Below are 9,160 nucleotides of genomic sequence, written 5' to 3' on the forward strand. Positions count from 1 at the left end.
TATCTTCTTCTTTTTTATAGCTTTGTTGTTTTTTTTTTAAGTAAAAAACAATAAAGTTATATGTAATTTTCAGTCAATGTCACATGTCTTTTGAGTTATATGTAAAGTATATGTAATTTTTAACAATAAAGTTATATGTAATTTTCAACAATAAAGTTATATGTAAACTGAATATAAGTCTTTCTTCGTCTAACTCCATTTCTTGGAATATTCCTCTGTCAACAATTTAAAAGAGAAAAACTCAGTTTCTTGGAATATTCCTCTTTCAACAAGTTTTGCTTGTATGATATTTCCAGTTTATCTTTTTCCTAGTATTTCTCACGACAAGCCTCTTGTGTTTTCTCGGCATGTCAAGCCTTTGACTGATCAAAATTAAAGTATGCACCTTCCGCCAATTCAGATTTACATCGAGAAGTAAAAACGACTTGATTTCTAAGTGCTTGAACCTAAAACGTCTTGTTAAAGATGGAGGAGTGTTTATTATTCCGCCATAATCTTTGGAGGTCAATTTACTTTTACTTGATATTTTTGTGCTAAAGATATGGAATAGTTGTAGTTTAGCTAAGTGTAAATTGATTTATACTTTTTTCTCACTCTTTACAATCATGAAACGTTTGTGCTTTTTTCACACATTTGTTCTAAACATATGAATATCTATTAAATACGATGCAAAAATATGAAATTAAATTGCAGTTTAACCAAACTTTGGAGTATAAATGAGTAAAACATTACTACCCAACATGAGTTAAGCATTTATTCTGAATTTTTGCTGTCGTATTTTTTCACTTACATATTTTTTGCTTAAAGTGTCATATAATTGTGAAAATGAAATTACAACAACAAAAAATTAACATAGAAAATCATTCTTTTTATGAAGTAAAAGAAGAAAGGTGGAAAATGGTACACTTCATGCCCAAAGCCCTCAATAATTTCCATGAGTGCAACTATACATGCAAGATAATAAGGGACGGAGCTAGCATGCGTCTTACGGTTCGGCCAAACCTAATAGCTTTAGTTTATTCTTTGTATTATCTTTAAAAAATTAATTAAATATATAAAAATTATTAATTTATAATACAGTAAATTAAACAGACTACAATACTAAATCTATAAGCTTCAACTCATGTCTCGGCCTCTAAAAGATATGGTTCAATGCACATAATGAAGTGATTGGACTAAAATTTGACAGAAACGAACTCAACATTAATGTGGAGAATTTTTAGAACAAGAAAAGTCACGTGACCTTATCTTCTTACTATAACACATTCTTTGCATTTGTCTCAAGAAAAAAAAGAAGCAAAAGCCGCCTAAACCGTGAAAGAAACAAGTGGAGAGAAAAATGATATCAACAGTCAAATTTATGAAATAAAACGAGTAGAGTTAAAAGGCGGATTCATAATTTAAAATTTATGAGTTCCTATTATAAATAGTATATATATAATTTTAATAAAAATACAAGTGGAGAGAAAAATGATATCAACGGTCAAATTTATGAAATAAAACGAATACAGTTAAAGGCGGATTCAGAATTTAAAATTTATGGGTTCCTATTATAAATAATAACTATATATATATATATTGAATTTTTTAATAAAATTACATGGTCTATTCAAAAATCATTGGGTTCCCGATATTTTGTTCAGATTCTCACTAGAATAAATGATCTAAAAAGTTTGAGAAGCGATAAAAGGTAATTGAGTAAATTTAAAAAAATAATTTAGTCAAATAACACTTACGATTAATATTTTGCTTTTATTAGGTGTACTGTTAAAACCTTAAACGACACTTATTTTAAACGAGATATAGTATAAATTGAATAAAGCCAAAGGCAGTAGACAATTGACATTGGCCGCCCTTCCTATTTCATTGTTGCTTCCTTTGAAACAATGCAGTCCCTTCGCAAAAATTAAGACTTGTAATATGCCATTTGAATGTAGTTTGAAACGAGGAATTGTCTTTTGGGGGATTAAACTAGTTTAATTTTTAACCACTTCTATTGAATTCATTATATTTTTGTGTTTTTTATATGATTTTGTTGATTAATTATTTGATTTAGTGTTTACACTTGTTCGTCCAAATGGTCGACCTTACCATCAAATTGGCCATCAATCCTCGAGTGTTTCCTTAACAACAGCCAGCGTTGGATTTGTCAAAATAGCACGAGCTAGTTATTATTTTGGATTGGTAATCGAAAAATAGCCAGCGTTTGCGAAATTATTGAAAAATAACCATCATTTTGCTGAAACACGGAAAGTTCCAGCACAATATGTGAAATTATGAGGCTCATGTGTGTATAAACTTCCAGCATATTATGTTGGAACTCTAGGGCACGGAAAGTTCTAGTATAATATGCAGGATTATGGAGTTCCTACATATAAACTTCCAACATATTATGATGGAACTCCTGCACATTATAAAATTCCAGCATATTATGCTGGAAGCTCATATGTAAAAAATTCGAACTCCAGCATATATATTATGCTGGAATATTTCTGGATTTTTAATAGTGTTTTTGTTCAGATTTTATCTTTACATGAAAATTGACTAAATTTCTATTACTTTTAAAACTATGGTTATTTTTCAATTATCAGTTGTAAATTTGGCCTTTTTAAAATTTCATCAGTTGTATTTGGCTTACATATAGAGAGTTTATTAGTTGGGATTATGTCCGAATTAGTTATTAGTTAGGAATTATATCAATCTAGAAGAGAGATTATGCCTGAATTAGTTACTACTTACTAGTATTAGTTTTCTTTTCGTACCGGTAGGCTATCTGATATTTCTCATTAGACGTCTGCTTACAATGTTTGACCATAAATTCTAATAATATAATATAATTTCGTCAATCATTCACCAAATTTTAGGTGGATATTTCCATATCACAGCCAAATTTGGCGACTTCTTTTCAATCCTCTAACTCTTAGTTGACTTTCAAGACTAGACATGGTAATATATTTTTCTTTATATTCTCATTCTTTTCTCCTACTATTACATGATATAATGTGAAATTGCTTTGAACTTTGTTGACATTGCTTTTTAATATTCTTCTACTAATTTTGCTCTAGACTATTAGAGAAAAAGGTAGTTGCATCTTTTTCAAGATTCCTATCTCTTTTCATTATGAATATGTATACTTTAAATGCTCGCCTCATTTTCTCTCGTAAACTTTAATTCCCCTTTGAAAATATTGTCTAAGCTTTTCTTTAGATTGTCTTTTCTTTATAGGAAGAAAAGCGTCAATATATAATTGAAGTATGTGTCATATTACTATTTGGTATTTTCTCTTTTCATACTATCATATTAAACTTTCAAGACAATGACATTTGCATGGCCATCACCCACGAGATTAAAAATATTCTAGATTAAGATCGACAAGATATAAAGAATGTCGCGCTCCTCGCAAACTTTTCCACTTTCAATTACAATGTCAAATTTACGTCACATTTCAATGGGGTAGCTTACTATGGGGCTTTTTACATATAGAAATAATGAATTATTATTACTAATAGGATTTAAGTTTCATGCAAAAACCATACTGCAAAAATAACTTTTAATTTCCATAATCAGTGTAATAACTAACTACAACGGGTCATTTTTTTTAAGGTATAAAAAACAAATGATTTTATTACAGGACAACTTATGATATTCGTATTGATCTATGTTATGTGCCTCTGCATCAAACATTAGGTATAGCTCATACGATAATTGTCCTAGCTCTATTACCATATTGAGATAGTTGTGAAAAATTACATATTATTGTATATCAACTTATCAAATGGTAAAAATTTATACAAGACATACATAACATTTAATCTTACTACGTAATTAATGTCATGTTTGACTAGATGTGTCATGTGTGGAATTAGATGCAATGTACGTGATTTAATTAATCGAGTGCCAAACTTATATTATACTCCCTACTACTAGAGTAGGTATGCATGAAACCATGTCTATTATTGCTAGTATATATTAAACCAAAAGTCATGTCTTATGACAGTTTTACAACCACAAACCATGATATATATCTCTAATAGTTAATGACTAGTCGAAACTTCCAGTTACTGATAATATATGGTGAAGCCATGATCTTTGAAGGAATTAGATTCAGAATTTAAACATTATTGTATCGAGTTTGAAATTTTATAACTATACATTTAATTTAATTACTAGATTCGTAATCTAGTATTTGTACAAGGTTTGATCCAAAATAAACATGTAAACTATGCACTACATCCGCCTCTACTCTTTGGCTACGTTAATTATATAGTAGGTTACAACCTCACTAGTTGAAGTGTTGAACTGTATTATTTGATCATACATTTTTAGGTTTCCCCAACGAAACAGTTTGTTCAAGGTCAAATTGGAGAATTTTAAAATACATGTTAGAGCTAGACGCAACTTGGATATTAATTTCTTTAATAAGCATCAGGAAAATTGATAATAATCCATATAAAAGGAAAAAAGCTACCATCACAAATTTCATCCATATTGATGAATTATGTCGCAAATTTGTCACAATTTATAACCAATTTGTCGTTATAAAAGTTTTTCCTCAAAAATTTATGTATATTTTAGTGAGAGGAGAACACAATGAACAGATGAGAGGATATCTTGGTGTGACTTGAACCCAACCCAACTAGTATATTCGCTAAATTGGAGTTCCCTATTAGTAAATACTCCTTCCGTCCCAGTTTACTTGTCCAGTATAATAAAAATAAATGTCCGTCTTTATTTGTCTAGTTTGGAAAATCAATGAATAATTTACCATTTTATACATATTTTGTCCTTCTTATTGAATACTTACTAGTTATTTCCAATTTATTTTCCAACATATAATAAATAGGGGGAATATAATAAAAGTACTATATTATTTATTAATTGTTGTGTGTCAAGTCAATGGTGGACGAGTAAACTTGGACGGAGGTATAATATTAGTTTTCTTCCACAAAAATGTTTGATAAATGGCACTATATATATATTTTTTATTTATAAAAACATAGTTAAATATTCGGTGCGAGTAAATTTTTATCGATTAAAGGTTGTATCCAACATGGTAACAATGAGGCATGCCCTCAATTAATGCATCGTCAAATCGTACCAAACTTTTGAATAACTGCCGCCAGATATTCATTACGCAAAGAAGGATAAAACTTAATGAAATTAAATACTACTATATGAGAATGATACTGCAACTAGATCTCTCAAAATTAAAGCCATCTAACTTACAGTAAACTATAATGATAACGTAGTGCCTAACAGAGAAATGGGAACAGGCACACTGTTTTGAAGTACAACTTACATGCAAATGACACTATATATGAATAGTGTGTGGGTCTTGTTCTATTTCTCATTATATTCAAAATTGTATCATATTTATGTGGATTTTATTCGACTTGTCCTTACATGGAGTAATAGTTTTGAGCCCTACACCCCCCAATTGAAGAAATTGACACATTAATTGGCCATGGATTTGGAAATTAACAATATATTTGACTCATTCGTTGGAGTAGTATTCGAGTCATGGATCCTACAGTTTTGGGTTGTGACACTTCCGTTAGATATATGTTTTAATGATAGAAAATAACTTAATTTTAATTACAGAAAATCAATCCCAAAGAAGAAAGTCACAAGAATTGGAAAGATTCTAGTAAAGATCTGAAATCAAGAATCAAGGACTCAAATTAAACGTGCAAGTCAAGATCCAGAAGCAAGAATCAAGGAGTAAATATGATATGATTACGAGTTTCATGGAAAATAAATATTTGATTCAGCTATTTACAGAAGACATTAATCAATTAGAGTAGAAAATCTATAGAGAATATTCAATCACAACGACTTGCGAAGAAAAGAAAATCACGGAAGCAACGGTTCAATAAAGGAAGTTCCATTTCATTCTTGGAAGAAAATCATCTTGATTGATTCTGAGGATCAACTCTTTTGGATTTGCCCTCCATCTATGGAACTGTCGCGCCGTGAAGAATGGAGCCAAATTCTTATATATACAACATAAGATGCAAAGGAAGGACATATTTCGATCGAACCACTATCAATCTTTTTGTTCTACTCCAAACAAACATTGTAATATACTCTAGATTTACTATGTAACTAGGGAGAGAAGAAAGAGAGAAAAATTACTGATTAGGCATTGTATCAAGAAGAGAAGAAAGAACAAATCTAGTGATGAAGATGTTGGTGTATAACAACACCAACCAACATATATCAAGAAACTTCATACCTGAAAGAGAACACCCTTGCAACCCAAGAGGATTGGACGTAGGATTTATTCTAAATTCGAACCAGTATAAAACGTCATGTGTCATTTACTTTCTACAATTTACTTTTCTGTATTTAGTTTACATCTCACATCAAAAGTCTAGTCGACTAGAATGCAATTTAGCCAACTACCTCGTACAAGAAAAGAAAAAAAATTACAATTCACCCCTCTCTTGCACTTTCAATTGGTATCACAACGGGTCTCACATATTTATCTTTTTCTTAACAGCAAGTGAGAAAAGATCATATTAAACCAAGTAACTATTGAAGCACTCTTTCAAGAAGGGACATCGCAAGTAAGGCCACCATATTTTAATGGACAATACTTCTCTCATTGGAAGGTGTGAATGAAAATCTATACAAAGTCTTATGATGTCAAAGTATGACGTGTCATCAAAAAGAAAAATTATCCACTTCCCGCAGGACAACCAACCGTTGATCCTGAAGATATAGATGAATACACTGACGAGCAAATGACTGTTGTCCAAGTTAATGCTAAAGCGCAAAACTTGCTTTATAATGCTATATGTGCAGAAGAATATGAGAAAATTTCAAGTTGTGACATGACCAAGAAAATGAGGGACGAGTTGAAAGTTACCTATGAAGGAACTAACAAAGTTAAATAAATTCGGATAAATCTGTTGGTTTATGACTATGAACTCTTCCAAATTAAAGAAGGTGAATCCATTGAGGAAATGTCTGCACGGTTGTCACGACCCGAAAATCCCACCCTTGGGACCGTGATGGCGCCTAACATTTCACTTATTAGGCAAGTCAATGTTAGAACAGTTTATCCATTTTTAACAGTTCAAATTAAATAATAATAATAATAATAATAATAATAATAAAGAAACCGAAATAACTTAAATAAATTCTAAAGTAAAGTGCGGAAAAACATAACAACTGAAATATCTAATACAATCCTGAATCTGGTGTCACAAGTGCACGAGCTATTGAAATACTACAGATAAAGATCTGAATAAAAGTAAAGTTGTCTGAAAGAAAAATACATAGCTAAGATAAAGGAGGAGGGGACTTCAATGCTACAAACGTCGAGTAGCTGTACCTCAAGTCTCCACACTGATAGTCAACCCGGGCAATCTACTGACTGCCGCTAGGATCGAATCTAAAATCTGCACAAGAAGTGCAGAGTGTAGTATGAGTACAACCGATCCCATGTACTCTGTAAGTGTCGAGCCTAACCTCGACAAAGTAATGACGAGGTTAAGGCAGGTCACTTACAATATAACATGTATGCAGTATAAAATAATGCCAGAAACGGAAAATACAGAAACGAAATAAGGCAGTTAACTCATGAAAATAACTCAATCTTCAAAGAAAAACCAGAAATACAAATCCTTAGATTCCCGTATGAAAAGTACCGAAACCAACACAACACAATAAGGAATAGAAACAGATAAACTGTTGCATCGCGCAACCCGATCCCACCGTACAACACTATCCTCCCTTATATATATGTGTGTGTATGTGTGTGTGTGCTACGGTGCGCAACCCGATCCCACCATATATCACGACCCAAAATTCTCACCTTCAGGATCGTGATGGCGCCTAACATTTCACTTGATAGGCAAACCAACGTTGAAATAATCTTAACTATTTTTAAGCAATTTAATTAAATAGAAGTCAGATTACTCAAATAAAGTGCGGAAAACCATAAATACCGAATTATCAAAATACATCCCCGAATATGGTGTCACAAGTGCACGAGCTACTAGGATAATTCAAATAAAGGTCTAAATAAAATTCAAGATGTTTGAAAGATAAGACACAACTAAGATAAGATAGAAGGGAACTTCAGAACTGCAGACGCTGAGCATTTATACCTCAAGTCTCCTATGGGTAATTGAATCCGAGCAAGTCTATGGTATGTCTCTATGACCAACTCCAAAATCTGTACAAGAAGTGCATAGTGTAGTGTTAGTACAACCGACCCCATGTACTGGTAAGTGTCGAGCCTAACCTCGACGAAGTAGTGACGAGGCTATGATAAGACATGTACGTAAACCAATGTACAAGTATATACAAATACAAAGTAACAATAATACAATGAACAACAATTTATAAATTGGGAGGGAACAAACGAAGGGGAATGATATAATAATTTCAGCAGGAGAAGTGTCACTTAGCAACCAATTAATTTATCAACAATAAAATGAGCAAATGATAATATGAAAATGGCACGGCATCACCCTTCGTGCTTTTACTCGCATTTGGCACGGCAACACCCTTAGTGCTCTTACACTCACAAATGGCACGACAACACCCTTCGCGCTTTTACATTCACAAATAGCATGGCAACACCCTTCGTGCTTTTACACTCACAAATGGCACAACATCACCCTTCGTGCTTTTACACTCTTTCTTACCATGAAAATAATTATATAAATTCGGAAGAGTATTTAAATGCGGGGATATACACTTATCAATCAATTCAATACCAGAATACTGACTTCACCTTCCAAAATATTCAACAATAATTAAATGAATAATAATTTCACGAGTAATGATCAAATATCAATAATTAAACTTAAGCAGAAATATCTTAATTAAATAGACAATTATTCACAATAAACAAATTCCACCCATATGCTTTGACTCAACCATAACACATAAGTACTCGTCACCTCCCATATACGTTGTACCCACACATTAAATCATGTAGCAAATAGACAAATAAGTCCTACTCCCTCAAGTCAAGGTTAACCACGACACTTACCTCGCTTTGCAACCAAATTCAAGAATCCAATAAATCTTTTGCCTCACGAAATCGTGTCTGAAATCCTCAAATCTAGTCATAAACAATTCAATATACTCAATACAAATCGTAAGAATTAATTCCATATAAATTTATAATTTTCCGGATTAA

This window comes from Nicotiana tomentosiformis, chromosome 10 (genome assembly GCF_000390325.3).
Source record: "Nicotiana tomentosiformis chromosome 10, ASM39032v3, whole genome shotgun sequence".
Classification (NCBI taxonomy): Eukaryota; Viridiplantae; Streptophyta; class Magnoliopsida; order Solanales; family Solanaceae; genus Nicotiana; species Nicotiana tomentosiformis.